Source organism: Globicephala melas, chromosome 18, assembly GCF_963455315.2.
Source record: "Globicephala melas chromosome 18, mGloMel1.2, whole genome shotgun sequence".
In the NCBI taxonomy this organism is placed as follows: domain Eukaryota; kingdom Metazoa; phylum Chordata; class Mammalia; order Artiodactyla; family Delphinidae; genus Globicephala; species Globicephala melas.
Window position 1 is genome coordinate 71,763,816 of NC_083331.1, and position 24,732 is coordinate 71,788,547.

The 24,732-nt window shown below is 38.7% G+C and overlaps 1 long non-coding RNA gene and 1 pseudogene across 2 annotated transcripts in view; one reads left to right on the plus strand and one right to left on the minus strand.

The window, feature by feature from the left end:
- LOC132593850 (uncharacterized) overlaps positions 1 to 24,732 on the plus strand; it is a 407,474-nt gene that overhangs the window by 259,600 nt on the left and 123,142 nt on the right. For both annotated transcript variants that reach the window (XR_009559782.1, XR_009559783.1), the window contains exon 2: positions 14,577 to 14,643. This is a non-coding gene — a long non-coding RNA (uncharacterized lncRNA). The remainder of the gene's footprint in view (positions 1 to 14,576; positions 14,644 to 24,732) is intronic.
- On the minus strand, positions 3,384 to 4,439 carry LOC115853274 (glycoprotein-N-acetylgalactosamine 3-beta-galactosyltransferase 1 pseudogene; annotated as a pseudogene).

The window sequence follows — 24,732 nt, forward strand, 5'->3', positions numbered from 1 at the left end:
GGGTATAGCTTATAGGATCTCAGTTTCATGCAACAAAATTCATTGTCTTTTTCCCTATAAATTCCATCACCATTTCCCCCTAGTTAGGAATCTTCACTGCCCTTGACCCCTGTAATTCCCTCACTTTCCCACATCTATTGATGGTGATATGGCTTGCATTTTAGTCCCTGGACGTAGGGTTCTATCTCAATTTACCAAATGCAGACGAGCCCATAACACTGCTGATTTTCTTCTAGATGATCTGGTCCTGTGCGTATGCTTATTTTAAAAATCTGTGTTATACACAAAATGTTCTCAATACTTATTTTGAAATGAATAGATAAATGAATAGTGCAGTCCAATAAACAAAAGGTTTTCAAAGTCTACAACAAACAACAGTGGCTTGTTCATGATAAACTATAAGATCGTATCCTGTGCCAAATATAATATAAACTAATTATATGGTCACTGAAGGAATAAGTGCCCCATCATCATTTCTAAAACTTTTATTATTGTTATGGTATACTTGTCATTAGGATAAAAGTTATGTTGCAATTATGCAACCATTACGCTATTAAGTTATTCCCTCTCCCTCCTAGCTTTCGCTGTCTCAAACCATAAAACCATCTGGGAATCTCTTCTGGCACAAAACATACATTTGGGAAGAGCATGCAATTTTATTTTTGCTCATAAGCCATATAAATTCTATTCAGAGGATCTTCTATAACATCTCTACAGTTAGATTTCAACCTAAAAATAAATTCTTAAATATTAAATAGATCCGGTTGTTACTGTTTCTTAATGAATTAGTAACCAAACCCCCCTTTTATGACCAAAGGCACTATAATATCCTTGGGTTTTTAGGGTCAGACTCAAATACACTGCAACATATTTTGTTTATATTGGCAGTGCACATTTTTTGATACAATTAAACCCTGGAGTCGGCCACCCTCTCTGCTCTCAGGTGGAGTGTCCCTCTCTGTATTCTTTGGATCCTAAGTGTTTGAAGAGCACCTTATCTCTGAGAACATGGGTTTCAGGAATACATTGCCTGGATCTCCCACCCATTAGTTTTGCCCCATTATGATTCACCACCTGCAACATGGGATGATAAAGAAACGTATCACATAAGGTAATTATCATTTTTAACTGAATCAATACACATAAGGTGCTTAGAAGTGTGTCTAGCGCTGAACAAATTCCTTAATGTATGACTCGTAGTAGCAGCAGGAGTAATGTCTTAATTCCCGTGGATTTTAATACAGTTAGGGGCTCAATGTTTCAAGTCTAAATAGTTCCACAAGCTTCAAAATGTACAACTTTCCTCTGATTCTTCTACTGTTAGAAGAATGACACACCAACTTGATATTACTTGTGCAATCTTTTTCTCTGCTGAACACTGTTGTTATCCTTTGTCTATCATCTCAAATTCACATTTTGTTATTAATCTATTGCTGCTGTGTAATGTGTGGCATAAAATGACACATCTTTAATATCTCACGGTTTCAAAGGGTCAGGGTTCTGGACACAGCTTAGCTGGGTCCCCTGCTCCAGAATCTCTCACAAGGTTGCAAACAAGGTGTTTTTTTGTACCTTATTGAAGTATCGTTGATTTACAATGGTGTGTTACTTTCAAGTGTATAGCAAAGTGATTCAGTTATATATAGAGAGATATACATTCTTTTTCAGATTCTTTTCCCTTATAGGTTATTACAAGATATTGAGTATAGTTCCTTGTGCTATAGGTCCTTGTTGGTTATCTCTTTTATATAAAGTAGTGTGTGTATTTTAATCCCAAACTCCTAATTTATCCCTCCCCCTTTTCCCTTTGGCAATGATAAGTTTGTTTTCTGTCTGTGAGTCTGTTTCTGTTTTGTAAATAAGTTCATTTGTATCATATTTTAGATTCCACATAAAAGCCATATTACATGATATTTGTCTTTGTCTGACTTACTTCACTTAGTATGATCACCTCTAGGTCCATCCATGTTGCTGCAAATGGCATTATTTTATTCTTTTTAATGGCTGAGTAATATTCCATTGTATATGTACCACATCTTCTTCATCCATTCATCTGCTGATGGACAGTTCCGTTGCTTCCATGTCTTGGCTATTGCAAATAGTGCTGCAATGAATATTGGGGTGCATGTATCCTTTCAAATTATGGTTTTCTCTGGATACATGCCCAGTAGTGTGATTGCAAGATCATATCGTAGCTCTATTTTTAGTTTTTTAAGGAACTTCCATACCATTTTGACCAGGACTGGAGTCTGATTTGAAAGCCTGCCTGGAGAATTGTGTCTTCTCACTGTTCAACAACACATAGCATTTGTTTCAATTGGACATGCTTCATAGCCCTCTCAGAAATGAATTCTCATTTCAATATCCCTTTATTCAGTAATCAATTCCCAAATACCTACTCTGTTCTTGTATGAGATGTTACGAAGTCATTCTGCCAGCTTGACTTGGAAAGCATCTTGCCACTTCTGGAACATGGCCCTACCCCCCAAGTCTTAGCCATTCCTCCACCCCTCACAGAACGTCTTGTCTGCATTCTCCAGACAACAGTACTTGTTCCTTCTTCTTACCTCTCATCTTACGTTTAGAACCACACATTTTGGCAGTGAGATTTTCTCCGATTTGTTCATATTGGTCATATGGAAATAGGTATTAATGGAATAACAAATAACTTGAATGTAAAATCCATGCCTTATTTTTGACTTGCACAACCCCCAGCACAGATCTTGGAAATTTGGTACAAATAATAATAACTATTATTAGTAAGTGATTATCTAATTGAATCATTTTTCAACATGGAGATCTTGTTATTTAGTATTAGAAAAGTAATGCTGTGTTCTGGTAGGATCTTGGAAAACACCGATAGGATTTTTATTTTAAATTGTGGTTTCCTGAATGCACCTTTAGAACAAGTGCCTTTTTTATTCTTTATTCTGGAAGAAATACTACCAATTATAAGTTATCACTGCAATTACAGATTCAAGGCTTGAGTTTACAAATAACACTGAGCAAAAATATTTCCTTCTAAAATACTTTAAGGACAGGTTTTATTTAGCATTGTGTATATGTTACAAAATGGTGTGATGAAGTTTTAGCAAATTTAACTAGTTTGGTTAAACAATAATACACATGGTCAGGAAAAGGAAACAAAATCTCTAGTTCCTCAATGTGGCCAAAGCCCATTTTAACATACTGCACAGTGTATTTAAAGCTTCAGTCGACAGTCATACATAAGAAAGATTTATGGTACTATACCATGGAATGTTCACTTAGAAGAAGTGCTCACTGAGGTTCCAAGATTCTACAACAGAAACGCAGAAGACTTTATTCAGTGTAATGTTGAACACTTTATGTCTCCATTCACTCATGTTTTTCCTCCTAGAGTTTTATAATTTTTCCTTTGGATCTTCATGTTTGTATGCCTCACTGTTTCCTTTAGTCTAATCGCAGGCAAGGTAGATCGCTGTCTGTAAACACAACCATGTGGATGAAGATGGTAAACAAGGTATTCTAACACATACACTGCTGTGGAGTCAACATAGTGAAGATAAACTGCAAGTTCAAAACAGCAAACAGGACCCCCTACAGGAGGATAATAGGTGTAGCCCCAGCACCAAAAGTTTCTGGTGAGATAAACTTTCAGTGGTGTTCTGGTCCAAAAGATGGAAAATTTCTTTTCCAGTGGGGTCCTTAGAATCCCTGCTTCTACATTCGTGATTTCCATGTGTCTCCCCAGGGCTGTGTCCCATGGAAGAACTGTGTGTACATCTGTCTGTCTTGGCTGCATCAACACATTTCAACGCTCCTTTGCTTGGTACATCTCCTGCTTCTTCACTCATGTAGCCCTACCTTATATAGGGCTTAAATCTTCTCCCTAAGTGTATGGGTTCTTCAGGGTTAGTCTGCCAGAAGCCATCTCAGGTTCTCTTGTATGACACAAGCATCGTCACCTGATGTCAAGAACCAATCAGTATCTTCTAGTCAAAGCTCAGGAATGCACTGAGAAGCTTTCATTTTTTCCCAGTAGAATTGGCCCCTGCCTTCTTTGGTGTTTAATCCCACAGTAAGGAAGTCTGTATTTCCTTCTGAACTCATGAACAACACTTTAGTCCAATGCCGGGCCCAAGTAGATTTGACATGTTTGGTTCTTTTCTTTAGATTTTTGAAGCCAGGTCATCATAACCCAGCAAAGATTTTTAACCCTCCAACAAGAGTTGTTCAGCTCTGTCTGCGTTCTCACCTGCACGCCAGCTGGCACCTGTGTTAAAGCCCATCTCTCTTTCTAGATGCTTGCGCCCCTTATCATGAAGCTCATTGTGAAGAATAGGCTGTGGGTCACCCCACTCTCCCGAAATCATATTAAATAGCTGAGAATATAAGGGAAAGCTGACTGCTGACCCACAGAGGAAGGAGAAGACACTTAGCCAAGACCTGGAGGCCATTCCCAAAGGCGTGTCTCCTAAAATCTGCAAAGGAAGTCAAGGGACCATGAAAATGCACCGTGCTTATCCTTTATCCCATCTCTTCCGGATAGGGCCCCCTCCTGAAAAGCAGGCGCAGGAGACGGGCAGGAGGCTGGAAGCACTCGGTTCACCTGCTCCCTGGAAACTGACAGCACAGGGACCTATCTTGCCCTCTGGGGGCGACATTGCCCTCCCAGTGTCACTCCTCCTGGCAGCGGAGAATGAGGTGGAGGTTGACTCAGGGATGCCTGGTCACTTGTGGCCTGTTTCAGCTTCAGCAGCAACTCTCCAAGGGCTTCGCCATCCACGCGCTCGGATGGACAGGTGCGTGGTCCACAGGGCTCCCTCCCCAGCATCCTCGCAGTGAGCTCCCCACCCCGTGCCCATCGCGCCCAGCCAGACCACAGAGCAGCCGCCCCGGGTAGGGACTCTAATGAGAAATCTCGACACCGATTCTGATAACATGTTCCTTGGATGTATAGTGCATTTGGAACAGAGGATGAATACATACATCTCTTTTTTTGCTCCCTCTTGAAACTGCTCGAAAGCTACAGTGAAGAGATATTTTAAAAGAAATAAACAGAATTATTAAGGAAAAAAAATGTTAGAAGAGAAAAGAGCAACACCGTTTTCGAAGATGTAAGGCAAATAGTGAAAAGTTTTCTTAATAGACCCAAGATGACAAAATACTGTTGGGGGTGGAGGTGGGGAGTGGAGTGGCAGTGGGTTGAGAGCCAAAATGAGATAGAATGAAACATTTCCAGCAGGTTTTCGAATTTCCAAAACTACTAGTATTAGCTGGTCACTCCACAGAGAGAGAAGGGTGATTATGTAGAATGAGATCGAAAGGGGAGAAATAAAACTAAAGTTGTGGAGGAAACTTTCTGATGTCCTAAATCTCTTCTTCCACTGAACTCCCAGACACTTATCCTCCATGCAGGATGTCAGAGGAATTTTTTTTGCAAAAGAAAACGACTCTAAGAGAAGACTCCTGAGGATACTGATTGTCAGTTCCCCATCAAATGGCCTGGCTGAATCACCACTTGGAGAAGATGGTAGGGGACATACACTTGGAACCTCTAAACAGCTTCTTACTTTGCCTCCTTACAAGGAGCAGAATCAACGGAGTCAACCAGAGCCTCTCAAACAAGAGGTTTGAAGTAAAGGGAAAACAAAACAAAGAAAGAAAAAAGAAAGAAAGAGAGAGAGAGAAGGAAGAAAGAGAGAAAGAAAGAAAAAGAAAGAAAGAAAAAGAGAGAAATGGAGAAAGAATTTAGAGGAAATAGGGACTCACCAGGGAGTAGAAAACTTCAAAAATACTAAAACACTACCCTGGATATCCTCAGACAGATAAGAAAATATATTGAAAGCTTGAAGTAAGAAAAATATACTAGAAAAAAAGAGCAATCTGAAAGCTACACACACACATTCATACATCACACACACACACACACACACACACACACACACACAAAATATCTTGGGGAAATTAACTCAAGAGAGCAGAAGTAAAACTCAGTAGAAGTTTTGGAAGATAAAGTTGAAAAAAAAAAATCTCCAGTAAGTAGGGCAGAAAGACAAAGATGGAAAACACGAGAAAATATTAAAATAAAAATTATTCTAATTTAAGTTCTAGAAATTCACAAAGAGTAACAGAGAGAACAGACATGAGAGCACCATGAGTTAGATAATTCATGGAAACTTGCTAAAGAGAAAGGGCATGAGTCTAGATTAGAATGGCTTTCTAAGTGCCCTGTGTACTGACTGGAGGGTACGTGCCTCCTAGGTCCTGGGAACAGTCAGCCAGTGTTCCCTGAGTGCCATGTGCAAGGAAGACCATGTTCAAAGTTGAACACAGAGAGGAAAGAGTCAAATCTTTCAGTAATTGATAGGCATCAGTGATGGCTCAGGCTTTTACTGGGGTAGATGGGAAACGACTGCTGTGTTTTGAGTAGAGAAATGACATCGTCTGTTAGTTTAACTTGATCAATCCGAGAACAACAGAAAAGAAGGCAAAGAGAGAGCAAACCTATCCATTTGTAGCACTTGTGATAAGGTAGAGATGAGGAAAGGAAGGGGTTTTGACCTGGGTGGTAGCAGCAAAGGTGAAGAGAGTGGTGGGAACCTGTATTTAAATTTAATATTTAAATATAATTTGGAGGTAAAGCTAATAGGATTTGCTGCTAGATTGAATGCAAGGTAACCCTACGACAAAATTTTTACTAGTGGTAGAAACAGAGTTGGTTTTTCTTTCCTTTCTTTTCTCTTTTTTTTGGGGGGGTGGTGGGGGTGGGGGTGAGGGTGTTGTTTTCAACATGGTGAGCTCGAAATGTAGATTAGACATCCGGGAAGAAACGTTCAACAGGCAGTTGAATCTAACACTCTGGGATTCAGAGGAAGAACTCAGACAGTAGATATAAACGGGAAGCATGCGATGAGGTGACATCATGAGGGGTTTGAGTGCGAATAGAAGACAGCCCTGGGCTTACCAGCATTTAGAGGTCAGAGAGAGGAGTCAAGTTCATGAAAGCAGACTGAGAAAAAAAAGGCTAGAACACCGGTGTTTCCTGGAATCCAAGCGAAGAAAATGTTTCAGGGTGCAATTATGTCAAATGTTGATATTCAAGTCAGATGGAGAACAGGAATTAGTCTTCTTGTTAATGGCTTGCAAGCAGGGTGAGAATGCAGTCCTGATTGAGGAGGGTTCAAGAGAAAACGTGAAGAGTTCAGTTGAAGAGAGTGAGTCTGTTCAGACAATACTTGGTGTAGATTTGCCTTAATGGTGGGTTACGGGGGAGGGAAGGGGGGAGGAGTAGAGAATTGCAGAAGAAATGTGGGAACAGATGCTAAATGTATTAAGAGAGGGATTTTTCTTTTTGAAAATGATAGAAAAAGTGTTTGATGCTAATACTGATTCAGTAGAAATGCAGGGAAGGGAGAAGAGCTACAGCAAATGCCAAGTGTGGGCCAGAAGGATGTGTCAGCAGGAGGAAAGCAGGAAGTACCAGGAGCCCAGGTGGCACATCTGTCTTTACAGGAGACGAGGTGGAGGCATGGCAGACGTGGGGTCGATGTGTCATATCTGAGAGCTGGGGGAAGGCCTCTCTCCTACTTGTGTCAATTTTCTCAGGAAAATAGAAGCAAGGTGGGGAGAAGATGTTAGAAGCTTGGAGCAGGGGAACATTTGAAATGGTGGTTGCATGGGCGTGGGAAAGTGAGTGGGCCAAGTCACCTTGACCTGAGTTTTGGGTAGAATGTAGAGTAATAGAGACACCAGCACTGAGTACTGATCAGACCCAAAGTAGACTCTAAGCTCATCAGGAGAAAACGTTGAAGAGGAAGGTCCATGTGTGTGAGAGAAGGCAAGGAGAGAAAACAGAGCTAAGTAGAAAAGAACCATAGCAGAAGGTTAATAGATACTAATGCACATGCAATTTGTATAAAAAGAGGTGCATTCTCAATGAACCAGATTCAAGAGCTAAGTGGTTTCCTGTTAAAAGAACTGCATTTTATTTCTAGAGCTGTTGGAACTACTTAATTCTTTATATGCATGAATAGCTTTCATATAAATCACATTTGAAAATATTTACTATTTGAAATATTGAAGAAGGAATAGGAAAAGGGAGAAAAAAGTACATGCCCATTTGTGTGTGTGTATGTATATATGTATAGGTAAGCTGTACAGTTAGCTGCTTGAATAAATAACGCATGTATTTATTTGTTTACACTTCATGGCCTTCTTAATGCCAAAAAGGATCTGCGATGTAAACAGATTTGCCGTCTCCATAATGAAGCATCGTCACAATTAATAGTGTGTAGCTGTGCATTTCAGGGAACAGTAGTTTCAGCTAGACTAACCCACTTAATTATTAAAACATGGCATTAAAACTAAGATTTTTTTCCTTGTGAAAGTCATCTGACAACTCATGAATCAAATAGTTAGAGCTGAAAAACAGCAGTGACAAATGCAGAGAACAACGCAGTTTTCTCGTCTCTCATTTACGAAATCTTACATGTTGTCAACAAATTTCCCCTGATTAACATATCAAGGCCTTAGTTATTATCATCTTTTAACAAGAAGGTTATACACGTGAAGTTGTATGAATTAAACCCCACCTCCCAACCCCCATCAAACCATTGTTCATGCCCAAGAAAGTAAAATTTGAAAACCATTACGTTTGTTGGAAAATGGTTATCGAATGTGCCATGATCTTTGGGAGAACAGAGGTCTGCACTTATAAATCAAGCTTCAGCCCTGACTTTGACTTTGGTATCCTGGTCAGGTCCAGCCTTGGGGTGGACTCCCCAGGTCTCCAATGTTCCTACAGACATGGGTTCCTGGGACCATCACCTCATGCTTAGGACTGGGGAGAATGTCCAGCGTTTCTGCACATGCCTAGAACACGATTAAGAGTAGATTGCTAAATATTGTCATGGGCCACAACTGTTTTTACTTTGCAAGCATTCTGAGAGTACGAAAAAAGAGCTGATTTAATCTTCATAGCATTCACTGTGGTTTATTGTCTACCCGGAGTCTCAGTTATAACTTCAAACCAAGAACAAGGTCCTCGTGCACGTGACATCCAATGAGCCGTGAAAGGAACGAAGTACATTCACTGCCCTGGAGAGATTCCAGCAGCTTCTCCACATGAGATCCGTATATAACAGATGGGACCAGGGTGACTGATTTAATTAGAATATTTTAATAGCAGGATGGTGAACATTGTACAGCTCTATCACTTAGGAGAAGGGCCATTAAATTCACCGAAGTAATTGTTTCATTGGGAGGATATGTCAAATAAAAAAATATCTACATGTAATATATATATTTAATTTGAAGGGAATTTCAGATGATTATGAAAATGAAGTCATTATATAACATATGATGGTTATCTAAATCTTTATGAGAAGTGAACCTTTAAAGCTGCTCAAATATTTATCTTGTCTTATTAATTGAAGTATCCTGCTGCTTTAAGGTCCTTTTGACCTCGTTACTGTTGTCTTACAGACTTTACCATGATACATGAGAAGGGGAAGTAGCCTTTTCAGTGTGTTCAGAAAATAGACAGTTTTGAGACATAAAAGGCCGTTTACACAGTATACAGCATTTGTCTAAAGTTAGTGAACTCTCTAAAGGAATTAGTAACACAAAAACACAATTCTTAGAGGAAGATAGCATCCTGAACTATGCTCTGAATAAATTCTACAGAAGCAGAAAACAAATTAATGTCTTTTAATTACTGTTAGTTAAACATAAAATTTTTGAAGGTTTTTATTGAAAAAAATTACTATTAGTCTAAATTTATATTTACATCACTAAGGATATGCACATTCAAAAAATTTTTATCTTCTAAACCTGGTGGATAATGTATTACATATTAACTCCCAGATAGTATCTATCATTCTATTTTGAACAAATCCTATATTTCATTTAATATAATATAGCAAGTCTTCCTGTGGTAATGAGCAGTTGGTGTAACACAAGGCTTAGCACCATGGCGCTTAATGAAAATTGAATTAAAGTGATAATAGAACTGATGTCAGTTAGCCTTAGTAGAATCTATTGTTCAGTTTCTGTTCAAGCAGCAATGAGAAAAATGCCCCTTTTTATTTAAAAGGTCTCAGTCTTATGTATACCTGATAGAATTTTTAAAATTTTGTTTGCAAATCAAAATAATCAATTAGGTTTAAGGGGAAGATAAAATGAGATATCTACTATGCCTATATGTTTGTCTATCTATGCATCTCAATATTTATGTAGCAAAGAACAGTTTTCTTTCGATAAAAAGAGGAATAGCATATTTATTTGCATAGTAATAATGTTTCATACTTTATCTTCTTGAAATAATCTATTTAATTCATGCATTTATTTTTTAAATAACTGGTATATTCATTCATCCCTCTTTTATTTAAGACATAATGGTAAATGCTTAGTATTAAATACCAGAGACAAGTGAGAATGAAACAGTTAAAGAGAAAACTCCTAGACACTTTGCCTGCAGTAGCCAGGAGAGGTATTTGCTGCTAGGATCCAGAAAGTATCATAGCGTCAAAGATGCTGTGGGGTGACTTGATCAGGATGTAAACCTGGCACTCGTTTTCTTCAGACCCCAAACTCAAGTGAACTATAAAATCTCTCTTACTGCCCCAGCCCAAATCAGATTTCAGTCGAGGAAACAAAACTTAGGGAGCTATGACAGTGGTACATTTCTCAGTTAAAGAAGCAGGCAACTGTGCCATGAATTCATAGGAAACCTATCGAAGGAGCATACATGCTCCTATGTTATTGTATCGCACAGACCAGTGCAGTAGATAGTAGTAACAGGCTTAGCTAGCCTTATGTAAAAAACTGAAAAATAGGCTCATCTTTTTTGAACTTTGAACCTTAGCAAATAGTATAAATCGAGCCCTCTGCAGTTTGTATTGATATCAATCTTTATAAAGCTAACAATTTGGGATATGGACAGTGTACACACAAGAGAGTATGAGAAAATAAAAGAAAGCAGGGTGTGTGAAGGAGCGGATCGCATACTGGCTGGTCATGATACACTAAGAACTGCATCCATTTCCAAGTGAGAAGGACCAAAGGTTAATCAGAATCGCTTTATATGTTACCTGTGTTTTGATGTATAAATAATTCTGATTCTGTTAATCATTTAATAAACTGCATGTAGTTCTAATATCATGTTTTAGTCATTCCCAAGGAAAGCTTTTGTTGCTGTTTTAAGACCTCAGTCCTGGCTTGAAGAACCCTTTCCAGTTTTATCAAAGGGTGCAATTGACAACCGTAGTCTAACCTTCTGTTAACAAGAATGATCAGAAAAGATAGGTGTCACCTATACAGCACGCAACTTTCTTCACACCCATTCCTGCAGGAGTCCACTCTGCACCACACCCACACGACACCAAGGAATGGCTCTTCACTTTTTACTTCTTCCCCTCATCAGTGGCTTCCCTACCTCTGAAAATGTTTCCCCAGATGTGCATGTAGCAGCCCAGAATCTGAACAAAAGCCCCATCTTTATTTTTCCCCTCATTACAAATGCAGAGACATAGAGAAAAATTTTATAAGGCATGTCAAAGATAGGAAAACAATTGGATCATTTCTAAATTCCCTTCTTAAAACTGATTCTGTGCTAATGCAGTAATAGACCACTAAAAAGAAACGTGTCTATGTTAAAATCACTTTTCCATTTTCCCCTTTATAAAATATGGCAAATAGAATAGTTATTTATATTGCCAACAACTGAAACAGTGTCAGATGTTTGAGATCTTCTGGAAATGTTTATTGAATTAGTGAAAGAATTAAGTCAACCAAATATTCTGTACCTTGTGAGAACGCTGCTGGTATCTGGTTGATAAGAAAGCCGAAGCTTCAGGCTACAATTATTGAGGAACAGATATTAGTTTCATCGTGATATATCTTGTCTCTCCTTCTGCCTCTGATGGAACGGATACATTGTATTCTGGCTTGTACTGTGTAGGAAATTAACTAGAACATGTGAAAATTAAGCCTACTAACATAGAGTCAATAATACATTAAAGCACTCTGATAAAAATAAATGTCTGGGGAGCTAGTACCTAATATGTGCAGAGTTGATATGTGCAGTTAAAACTGTAACTCTAGATGGGAGAAAAGACATATAATTTTGAAAAAGAAAAGTAAATTAAAAAGTGTCATTAGATGACAAAATAATATTCAAATGAGGAGATGTATTAAACGGATGCCATGAATCTGGAGAAATGAGAGGTTATAGTGGTCCACAGTTGTGTTCAAAGGCTATAAAGAGGCAAGTACTTGAGTGGATTATATTTGGCTACTAAATTGTTTAGCTAATTCTATACTTGCAGCATACTTTGTAATTGCCAGGTGATGTCTTATTGATTCTATGTCAAGACTGTAGAAGCTTAGGGGATCGTTCAAGAAACAATTGATTGCCATTTCTGGTAGAATTGGAAGTGGCTTCTTAATGAACATTCCACATTCTTATCCTGGAAATTGTTATCTATTGCCCTGGTTACTGGATATTTACCCACCCTATTCAGAAATCACCATGTTAGCATGACATTGAGATTTTCGTTTCTAAGGGAGAAAAATATCTATTCAACACAGTTATGACATGATGAATGCTTGGCTCCAATAAGTGAACTTCTTCTTAGATTGAATATAGAGGTCAATGGATAGAACCTGATGTAAAGGGCCTCAGCCTTTTGTTGGTTTCAGATTCTTACCATCCAACTCAGAAGCCTAAATGTGATCTTAATTTTGCCAAGGGAATCCCAAAAGCATCCAAACAACTCACTTTTCTGGAAAAATATTTTTCATATCCTGCATTGTTGAAACAAGACTATTGAAATGGCAGAACAATTTGCTATAGTGGGCAGTGTGTGGCATTGATGTAATCAACAGGGCTGTAAGTGGCCAGGTGGGGTACCAGGCAGGCCATCGACCCAATACAGCAGGACAGGTGGACACCAATGGCCATTGCAGTGTCTCAACAACTACCAGGGCAATGAAAGAGCTTTTTCTTGGACACTTAATGTAGTTTAGCGGGAATAATAGTGGTGATCATACTAATAACAGTAATAACTAATGTTTTCAGAGTGAATACTATGTGCTAAGTGCTGTTCTTAGCATTTTATGTACATTTAATTTAATTTATTTTATTATTTCCACTAATCTTATGAGGTAGTATTAGTAGTTCTAATTTCAAGAAAACTGTGGTACAGAGGAAGTAGTTAGCTTTCAACGTCCCAGAATTAGAAAAGCCAAGGGTCTTGAGGTAGGCAGTGTGACGTCTGTTACACACACACACACACACACACACACACATACATGCGTCCTGCACATTATCAGAGTATCTCTCTTTTCATGTCTATTCTCCTTGTGCCATTTTAAAATCTAGATATAGCATTAACCAGAAAAGATCATATAGCAACTATTAAGAAATCATTGATATTCCAAAGCGAATGTGATGAGTAGTGCATTTTATTAAAACAAACTATCAGTATCATGTAGGAAGAGTTTTAAACATGAGATATTTAGTGATTTTTAAGGTTTTGCTGATATTTCATAACATTTTAGTGTAAATGCTTAATAAAGTACCGGAAAAAATACAAGTCCTCAACTCTCTTCCCAAGGGTCTTTGTGAAGGTGGGAGATGAGAGTTCTGTGTGAGAACTGTACTTCTACACATGGTGATTCAATATGTATTTACTTGGTTCAATACTATGGCTCATATGGCAAGCAGAGGGAGGAAAACGTGTAAAAATTGGATGTAAAAAAAATAGATAATTGACGTATTAGTTTCCTATAGTACTGAAGAAAATTACAACAAATCAAGCGGGTTAAATCAACACATATTCAGTTTGTAGGTAGACACCCTAAAACCAAGGAGTCAGCAGAGTCATGTTCCCTCTGGAGGCTCTAGGGGAGAACTGGCTTCCTTGCCTTTTCCAGCTTCTGTAGGCCACCTGTGTCCCTTGTCTCTTGGCCTCTCCTCCAACTTAAGTGGTAGCATAGCATCTTCAAATCTCAATCTCTCTCTCTCTTCCCCCAACACCTCTGTTCCCTTTGTCACATGTCCATCTGTGACTCACCTTCCAGCCTCCCTCTTATAAAAGGACTTCTGTGATCACATTGAGGCTCTTGGATAATCCAGGATAATCTGTCCATCTCAAGATACACCTCTAATTTAATCACCTCTGCAAAACCCCTCTTGCCATGTAAGGTAACATATTCACAGGTCCCAGGGATCAGTACTTGGATGTCTTGAGGGGTGGGAGACGCATCATTCTGTGTACCGCACGCAGGTAGATAACAGCAAGTTCAAATTAACCTAGACCTTAAATTCCCCTCACATCTACCCTCTACCATCCGAGCACTCTGAGTTTTAGCTTTTAGCTTAGAATGTCTCTTGTTTGTGTCACACTCTTTATCCCTATTGCCTTACCATGGAAATAAGTTGGAATTTGGAGGAATTCTCTTGCTTGGGACCCCAGTGTAGATGTTTTCAAATAATAGTTTTAACTGGCAGGAACCTGCTTTAAAAAGCTGAAAGTGATGTGCTCTATCCTATTTGTCTGACAAGTCACCCTTATCGAATTATTTTGTAGGTATGAGACAAGAGGCCCAGCTGCTGTGCTCTGGAAGGGACCACAGGTGGCTTACAGATGTGCTGAGGTGAGTGTCACCACTGGGCAGGACTGAGGCAGGGGTGAGGGTGCCATGATTATATACTGCAGCATTTCTGAAGTAAGCAATTTAGAGAGATATTGGTAGTTTTACTTTTCTGTAACATGCAAACATTTTGTAGCCCAATGTGCATAGTACTTTCAATAACAAGCGTTCATTTGAAAGCAATAATTGGGATTTCATATACATGGGACAGGCATTTCTGCTTCAAGTGTATTAGAGTCTGGGCATGAAGTCACCTTATTTAGTGCTTTCAATGTGCCTTATAGAAATATTATGTTATCTTATTTGATCCTCATAGCTCTATAATGAGCCAGGTCTCAATTTTCTTTCTTTTTTCTTTTAAAGAATTTTTTTTTCTGATGTGCCCCATTTTTAACGCCTTTATTGAATTTGCTACAATATTGCTTTTGTTTTATGTTTATGGTTTTGGTTTTTGGCATGTGGGATCTTAGCTCCCTGACCAGGTATCAAACCTGCACACCCTACGTTGGAGGGCGACGTCTCAGCCCCTCAGTCTTAACCTGAGTCCCAGGTCTCAACTCTCTTAAATCAAATTTTATTCAATAATATTACAGTAGGCATTTTAACTAATGTTTAACTTCTTCAAAACATTCTCTTTCCACTAAAGTCCACCGAAAGGATCATTTCGCTTAACCCATTTATTTTACACAAGAGAAAACCGAAGAGCTGAATGTTTAAGTAACTTGCCCTTTCCTCTGTAATTGGCAGAGCTAAACTTACACAGAAAATTAACCAGAGAAGAAACTTCACTTGGAGGACCAGTAGAAAAAGAATATATGATTAAACACAGATGGTATCTTGCTCTCCTGATATGTCTACACATTTTCTTCACTTGTGTTTAACTCTAATCAAAAATGGAATCATCCTAAGCTTAATATGACACATTTTCCAAAATCCTTTTGAAGTCTTCTGCGTACAGCATTTTATCTCTTGAGACCAAGCCAGGCTATGGTTGCTGGCTTACTCCTGGTGAATACAGGTAGAACTTTTTGTTCTTTCTGTTCTTTTGTTTTGATTTTGGACTTTAGCTGGAACTTTATGGTAAACAACCTTTCTTGACATTAATAAGAAACCTGTAGCAATTCGTTCCACGGTAGCGTAAAGTTGTAGCCTAATCTTAACTCAGGTGTTCCTAAGCTCGGCTGCACTGAACCCTAAGGGATTTGTGGATAGACTTTTGGGGGTTCATGAACTTGGATGAGGTGTTAACTTTGTCACCAATAGAAATCAAAAACTTTCATTTTACATTCAAGTTATTTGAATATATCAAAAAAACACTGTGTACACTCACCACTACTTTGAAATTATGGAAGTTATTAATATGTTAACTACATTTCAATAATGCGTTTTCCTTTGTTATCCTATTTGGTTATTTTACATGTATAAAAATCTTAGAAGTCTGTGAGCTCCACTGGGTTGTCAAAGGGATCCATGGCTCGAAAAACTACTAAAATGAAATATTTGGAATTCTCCATGCATGTTTATTTCTTTCTAGACTTACTAAAAATGAACCCAAAGTGTGATCAGTGCCCTGAACTTGACCAAATATTCTTTCAAAGTTGGATAGGAAACAGAAATGTGAACTGCTATCTCTTGCTCTTCTTTTCTCTAAGAACTGAACTCAAGCAATCATTAATAATTCATTCATCACAAAATAGAGAAGGTGTGTATTAACTACTTGAATAGCTAATATTGAGTCTTTACCTACATTTTTATAAGCCACTGAACTGAACTTCCATCGTATTGTCTACAAAGCAATAAATGCTACCGTATCTGCTCAGAACGTGTATACTTCCTCCAAAGGTCCAGGTTCTTTAGAGTTCTACATAGCTGATGGTTTTGTACACCATCAGGTTAAATCTCCCACTTGTTTTTCTTTCACTGGTCGCACAACTCCAGTCTGAGAAACACTGATGCCACAGAAACCGAAACCCCGAATCCCACACTTTTGATTACACAAATCTGAAGTTTTATAAATTTTAGTCAGGAAAGCTCCCCTGATAATATTTTATTATCTGATTGTGTAAGATCTATTGAGCTTCTTAGAACATGTGGCTGTGGATTCATCTCCCATTCAGGCCAGTTAACTCCATTCTGGAATGAGGCCACAGATGCATCTCAATTAAGGCCATTTATCTTACAAAATGTACCACAAGCCTCCAAAAGTATTCATGAGGGGAGTCTGATTAGTTGGGTGTCGGCCAATTATCACTGGCAGAAACTTAGAGCATGTCATTATGAACAATACTTAATGTTCGTAAGATCCCTCTTTGAAAATTTATATTAGAGAGGTCTTTAGACCTCTAGACACGTCTAAAGGACAGAATGCATCATTGAAAATGGAAACAGAAACTATGAATTGTACAGTTAAAATCAGTTAAGAAAATCAATTTTATGTTACTTTTATTTTACTACAGTTAATCCAAACTAAACTAAAAAGAGTGACATCAGAAAGAGCTGTTAATTTCTGTTCAAAGTCACTCCATGATGACATGAAGGTTTGGTTTCAATCTGCCAACTTTCACAAGTTTCCAGTTGAAATTTAAAACTTTGCAAAGGGATATGTGATAATATATATATCATCTGCTCAGAGCAATGTCCGTTTCTACAAGCATGTCTGAAGAAATAGTTAGCCATCACTTTGGACATTTTATAAAGTTAATATTCAAGATAGGTAAAATGGGACTTGGTTTCTCTTTGACTAAATTTAAAATAATCCAGAAGTGGCAGAGGAAGTCTAAATCATCCCGATTCAGATATGTGATTTCAATGTTGGGTGTTTGAGGATGAAGCTTGGCCAATTCATGATTCTTCCCATGTCACAATTTCCTTTCATTCTTCCGTGGTTTCTCTAAGTTCCTAGGAAACTGTGCTAGCGTCATGGCATTCCAGGAAGAGGTGTCCGTTCCATTGCCAGCTTTTGTCTCTGACGACACTTACTGAGATGTCATTTAATTTAGCCAAGCCTTGGGGCACCTGACATGGAATCTGGTCCTGATGCCGAAGAACTGTGCCACGGCTTCTGGGCGTGGGGCCTCGGCCCTCGGACACTACGCTTAGTTCTCCTAAGAGCAGATGCTTCTACTCCACGGGCCCCCTTAGATCTACTCCTCGTTTCCCCTCCCCACCGTTGCAGTCATCTAGCCTTCATGGCAAACCACATTTAGTGGCGTAACAACTATTTTATCAGATTCTTGGATTCTGAGGAGAAGGAATCCAGAAAAGGCCCAGTGGGGACAGCTTGTTTCTACGCTGAGCTATTTTGGGCTTCATCTGGAACACATGACGTCTGGAGACATCTGAGTCATCTAAAGGCACGTTTCCTTCACTCACGTGTCTGAAGGGTGGTGCTAGCTGTTGGTTGCAACCTCAGCTGGGCCCTGTTGGCCCAAAACCTACGTGCAGCTTATCTCGGCTGCTTGGGCTTCTTCATAGCATGGATGGCTGGGTTCCAAGAAGAAAAGAAAATCCAGAAATGGGCACTGGAATCACGTAATGTCACTTCTACTGTTTGTAAGCCCACCGGATTCAGGGAGAAACACAAACCCACCTCTTGATGGTAGGACTGTCAAAGTCATGTAGTAAAAATAGCACACGGAATAAGAGTAATTGTTGCAGTTGTCTTTTGAAAGTACCACCTGTCACACCCACCTTATGGGGAACTTTATTCCTTATCTGCGCCAGGCCAAGATTATCAGAATTTTCTGAAGCTGCCTTCAAGCCCACAGCCTGTATCTCTTTTACTGGTTCAGCACCATGATATGTTCTACAAGGTCTGAACATCCATGGGCTACACGTGGGAATAGAGAAGGCTTCTCCTCTACTCTCAGATTTCCCTTAAACTTAAATGGGGACTAGCTCTTTCCCCTGGACAGAGCAGAGGGGTGGGTGTGTTGGACTCCTTCTCAGGTTCCAACAGCCTCTAAAGACCAGTAACTTCTCTAGCTTTCCTCTACCTGCTTAACTATTGAGACCTTTATTCATCTGTTTGGGAAAATGACTAATGTATCTTCATATTGCCTTTCTTACTCTAATACTCCTTAGTTACCTTTTTTCTGTGTTGTAAATGTTTACTGTTTGGATCGTTGGAATCTTTAAGTCATTTTGCTTTCCTCCGAATCTACACTTACCTAAATCAAGAGTACCTGCGAGGCTTATCTAGCTTTGGATTTTTAAGGCTTATTTTGGAAGTCGAAGCCAATTATTTGACTACTTCTTCATATTCTATTCTGTGTGGCTTCCCTTCCCAGGGCAATAACTCAGTATTATTATTATTATTATTTTTTTTTTTTTTGCGGTACACGGGCCTCTCACTGTTGCGGCCTCTCCCGTTGCGGAGCACAGGCTCCGGACATGCAGGCTTAGCGGCCACGGCTCACGGGCCCACCTGCTCCGCAGCATGTGGGATCTTCCCGGACCGGGGCACGAACCCGTGTCCCCTGCATCGGCAGGCGGACTCTCAACCACCACACCACCAGGGAAGCCCAACTCGGTATTATTTTAATGATAGAGGTAACTCAGAGTAAAACAGAACTAAGAAAGGGAAAAAAAATCAGCTGGATAGTATTTCAAAATACCATTCTGCTACATTTGCAAAGACCATAATCTAGATTGACCATTATATTTCCAATCCTATTTGGTAATGGGTAAGCTTCCTAATGTAATATTCATTATGAGTAGGTCATTCTAAAATATATTAATCTAATCCTGAGACATGTAAAATTTCCAATTATCCTTTATATTTTTAATTGTTTATTATGTAATAAAATAATCTCTAACTTGTGTAAATATAGGTTGTACCAGATTCCAAGGAAACCCAAAAATATTTCGTAAGGTTTGCTTTTTGCCTTAACTCAACTTTTTACACTCTAATTTGATGCAACTTCTTTTTGTTTTGTTTTTTTGCGGTACGCGGGCCTCTCACTGCTGTGGCCTCTCCCGTTGCGGAGCACAGGCTCCAGACGCGCAGGCTCAGCGGCCATGGCTCACGGGCCCAGCCGCTCCGCGGCATGTGGGATCTTCCCGGACCGGGGCACGAACCCGCGTCCCCTGCATCGACAGGCGGACTCTCAAACCCTGCACCACCAAGGAAGCCCGCAACTTCTATTTGTTGTGTTACTATATGTTATGGCATTTTCTAACTATGTGAAAATGTAATGTTTAAATCCAACTAATAGATATAATGTATGCCTTGCCAATTGGATGTGTTTATACTAAAAAATAAATGTCAATTAGTTGTCAAGTTCTCATAGTAGAAAATTATGAGACTTATCCTGGCTTTGTTAATTGATTATTTTGCCCCTCTCTAAAATAATGGCATAAAAATGATTAGATGATATGCATGCATGAAGTTTCTGTAATAATTTTAAGTAGATAATTAAACACAGGGAAGATAGTTATAGCTATAGACTTTGAGAGTGTTGTTTAGTATAATCAGAAACTGAGAAGTTTTTAGAAGATTTTTCTCTAAAGCAGAGGAGAAACATACTCAAAAATATTCTATTAACGACTTCAGGTTTCCGGTTCCACATGTAAGGAGATTGAAATTCACTATTCCTTCCTAACCACATATAAAAAGATGAACAGATTGAAACATCAACAACTTTTTTTTAATCTATAAAAAAAAGAATGACACAGGACAAACCACTATCTCCAAGACTGGAGAGACAGGTGAATAAAGAGAGTCACAGCTTCTTGGAGCCTCAAAAGAGAGCCCATAATATAAGCTACGGACTTTGGTTGATGATGTTATGCAGTGTAAGTTCATTGCTTGTAACACATGTACTATTTGATGGGGGATGTTGAGAATAGGCTGCTTTACATGTGTGGGGAGAACCTTCACCTCAGTCATGCTGTGAATCTAAAACTGCTCTAAAATATGAAGTCTTAACACAGATTTTAAAAAAAACTACTCTACTGAGCTTCCCTGGTGGCACAGTGGTTGAGAGTCCGCCTGCCGATGCAGGGGACACGGGTTCGTGCCCCGGTCCGGGATGATCCCACATGCCGTGGAGCAGCTGGGCCCGTGAGCCATGGCCGCTGAGCCTGCGCGTCCGGAGCCTGTGCTCCGCAACGGGAGAGGCCACAACAGTGAGAGGCCCGCGTACCACACACACACACACAAAAACAAACAAACCTACTCTACTGATCTAAAGTAAAAACAAACAAAAAAACTATTGAAAAAGACAAGGAATTTCTGAAAATATTCTGCAATAAGAAAATGAAGTATTTCTTCAATTTGTAATTAGACTCTAAATAGTCAGTGGTAGAACTCCCATATGCGTGTGTACACGTGCGAATGTGCACACACGTACACACACAGAGGGAAAGGATGAAAACAGAGAGGTTAAAATAAACATAAAAAACAAACAAACAGAAAACTAGATTAGTAATTGAAGGAAGGAAGAGACCACAGCCTTTACTTCATTTTTGAAAGTAGCAGTTGAAAATCTAGTTTTCAGACTCTTGGGGTCCCCTAGATACATTCATTGTAATAGTCAAACTATTTTCATAATAGTACTGAGATGTTATTTGTCTTTCTTATGGTGTTGACATATGCACTAACCTTGTAAACCAGTTTGGGTAAAACTGCTGGTTTCTTGGCACAAATCAAGGGAGTGGCCCCACACCACAGGTAACCATGGATTTAGCCAGGACCTTGGTAAGGAAAAGAAAAAAAGAAAATGTATACAACACTTTCCTAGGTGAACCATAAATATTGTTACTTTTGTTAAATCTTAACTCTCCAGTAATGCTGTTTTAATTTACTGAGTGATGAAATGGAAGCGTTTATAAAGCATTCCCACTGCATATCAAAGTATGGTGATGGCTCCCTAGCTTGTGTAATTGTCTGCATTGCAAGCCAAACTAGTTCATTTTTTTTCATGAAGCACCATTTTTATTTTACTTGAAAGACTGACAAAAAAGCTGTGTTTATTTAGAGCTGAGTGTTTGGTGGACATTTCTTTGACGGTGAACAAAGACATTGAACCTGCCTCTTTAAGAAAAACATCTGATAGCATTTGTTGCCACTGATGAAATTTGAGCTTTCAAATGAAAATTAGAAATTTGGAAAACTTGTATTAACCATTGTAACACTGACACTACTTAATTCTTAAATGCTTTTCTAGTGGACTGGTGATGAAATTAATGTGACACTTAATATTATAAAATAAGATGTGTCAATATTTGAAAGATTAGCATAATTTAATAAAACAATACTTTCCAAATGATCTGTGCATGCATGATGTCACATAATCGTGTATGATTAAAAGACCCATTTAGAATGCAAGACAGACCAATCAATTTGAATGTAAAAGGGCAAAAAAATGATGTTTTCTGATTTCAATTTATATTTTAAAATGACCACTTGTCAAATTTTGGTATAGTATTAAAGAAGAATATCCCCAATTATCTGAAAAAGGTAATTCATACCATCGCCCCTTTTACCAACTACACATGTTTTTGAGAAGAATTTTGTCCATAGGCTTTAGTCTAAACAATCTATGGCAAAACAAAGAATACAGAACCAGGTATAAAAATTAACCTATCTAAAGGCAGACATTACATAGATTTGCAAAAATATAAAACAATGTTCTTATTATTGTTTAGTTTTAGAAAATTTAGTAATTTTAGTATTTTTTTCATAAAACAAGTAATTGTTATTTCAAAAGACTTAATTCATAAATATTTAAAATTTTCTCACACTCAATTAAAAATATTTTTTTATTATATATGTTATATATTTCTTCCCGATTTGTTCCTTATATATATATACATTTCTTGTTGTTTCTTTATCTTTTGCGCACGCCGTGCGGCATGTGGGATCTTACTTCCCAGATCAGGGATCAAACCCACACCCCCGGCATTGGCAGTGCAGAGTCTTAACCACTGGACCGCCAGGGAAGTTCCTCACACTCACCTTTTAATACAGTAGTAACTATTGATGGATGTAAGTCACGTAAGCAAAAGCTCTTAGATCATCAAATCTATTTAATGGTATAAAACCATATTGAGACAAAAACATCTGCACACCACTGCTTCAAACAATTCTCTGTTGTATATTTGTAGGGAAGATTGTGGACATATCTGACCTGTAAGTCACTGTTCCCTCCTGTATATTCTTTTCATCCTTATCTCTTGTTACATTTTTTTCTTCTGACTTTTCCCCCGTTCCTCTCATTACTCCTTTCTAGTCTCCTCCAAATATTTTTAAATATTGGTGTTTCTTACAGTTTGCTCCTAGGCATTTATTTTTCCTCCATAACTTCTCCCTGGGTGACTGTTGAGAAAGAGGCATCTGCCGTGGATTGCACTGTGTATTCTTACTAAGTATGTCAGGAGTTTAAAGCTATGACCACTCTTTCCCCAGGGAATTTCTTTGGGTTGTGTTTTCAATGAGAGACTCTGAAGGATGAAGGAAATATTCCCCCAAACAATGGGCCAACTAACTTCTCGTTTGATGAAAGCAGTAGATTCCTCAAGCTCAGTGTTGCTCTTCTCAATGCAACCTGCTGCTGCGTGTACCAGCATCCATCATGGACTGCCTGTATCACCCCCTAGGACCTGAGTGACGTGGAAAGCTGACAGAAACAGACAGGAACCTCTGGCTTTGCTGTTTGCCTCGTAATCAGGTGCCAGGTGTCTTCTGCCAGCACCTAAGAAATGGTGGCAGGCAAACTTGTTAACTTTCAAATAGAATAAAATCTTTGATCTTGCACAGTTCTTGAGTGTGACTTTTTCCCACCTGTGGTTCCCTCTAAAATTCAGAAAGAGCAATGACTTTAAAGTACATGACTTTACCCTGGATTATGGTCCCAGCTCCAGACTGTCTACTAGAACAATATGAAAAAGACACAGTTCATGCCCTAATTGCTCAAAGTTTAATTTTGTAAGGTAATTCATTTCCTCAATGGGTATAAAATCCTTGAAGTAGGGATCATACCTTATAGATCTTCTGTATTCTTTGCAGCCCTAAATTTTATATTAGGTCATAGTTACACTTCAGTGAGGTCCTCATTTAAAGTTAGTTATCAGTGGTAATATTTCCTTCTTTGATGCTCTAGTATCAGCTAAGAATTCCCAAGAAATAATTCAAAAGTAAATGACTTCCCCAGATCTCACACTTTGTTGCTTTTTTTTCTTTCCTTCCATAATTTCCAGGAGTATAATTAATTTAGCCTGAGAGGTTTTTCACAAGTTGCAGCCCTAGCCCATGGCCTTTCAAACAGTGTACCTCTGAGAGTGTCTGGAAACTTAGCTGAGTAGGGAGCTATAGCCAAGCCTTTTGTTCAAATGTACCAAATACAACATGTTGGCTCCAAGAGGGCAGTGTCCATTCGCGGCTGGTGGGACCATGGCCCAAAGCCAATCCTTGGTGTGGACACAGTACCTCTTAGAGAGGAAGGAAAAATATCCCTGATAATGACGTTTTAGTTATGGTTTCAGAATCCAAATTACCAACAAATTTTTCCTTAGTGAGAAATAAAACAATGTAAGCTTTAATATCATAATTAAGGCTAGGGTAGTGTTTCAGGAGGGCTTCAACAGGACATTTGCACAGAGGAGAGGAAACTCCCAGAGGTGGCTACAAAAAACTAAAGGTTGTTTTGAATGATGACCAAGTATTATCAGTGAGAGGTTCTTCTAGGTCAATGAGGTCACGTGATTTTTTACTAAATTTTTGCAGAATCAAGTTTTAGGTCCTTCACAGCAGGATTCTTGTAGCCCTCATGATATCTACAGATTGTTTGAGCAGTTTCCATGAATATACATTCTGTTTTCTACCTCTGCCAACTGTGACTAGTGAATAACCATCTTCAGGATGAGGCATATTCTAGAATTTAAAAACAACCCTTGATTTTGTTATGACACTGATAGAGAGTCCTTTAAAATTGGCCACCAGATAAACAGATTCACCTATTATTCCAACTTCAAGCTTTGTTTGAAATAAAACAGACAGAAAAGAACATATCATACATACATATATACCTAAAATACAAATACAGGCATACCTCAGAGATCTTGCATGTTCTGTTCCATACTACTGCAATA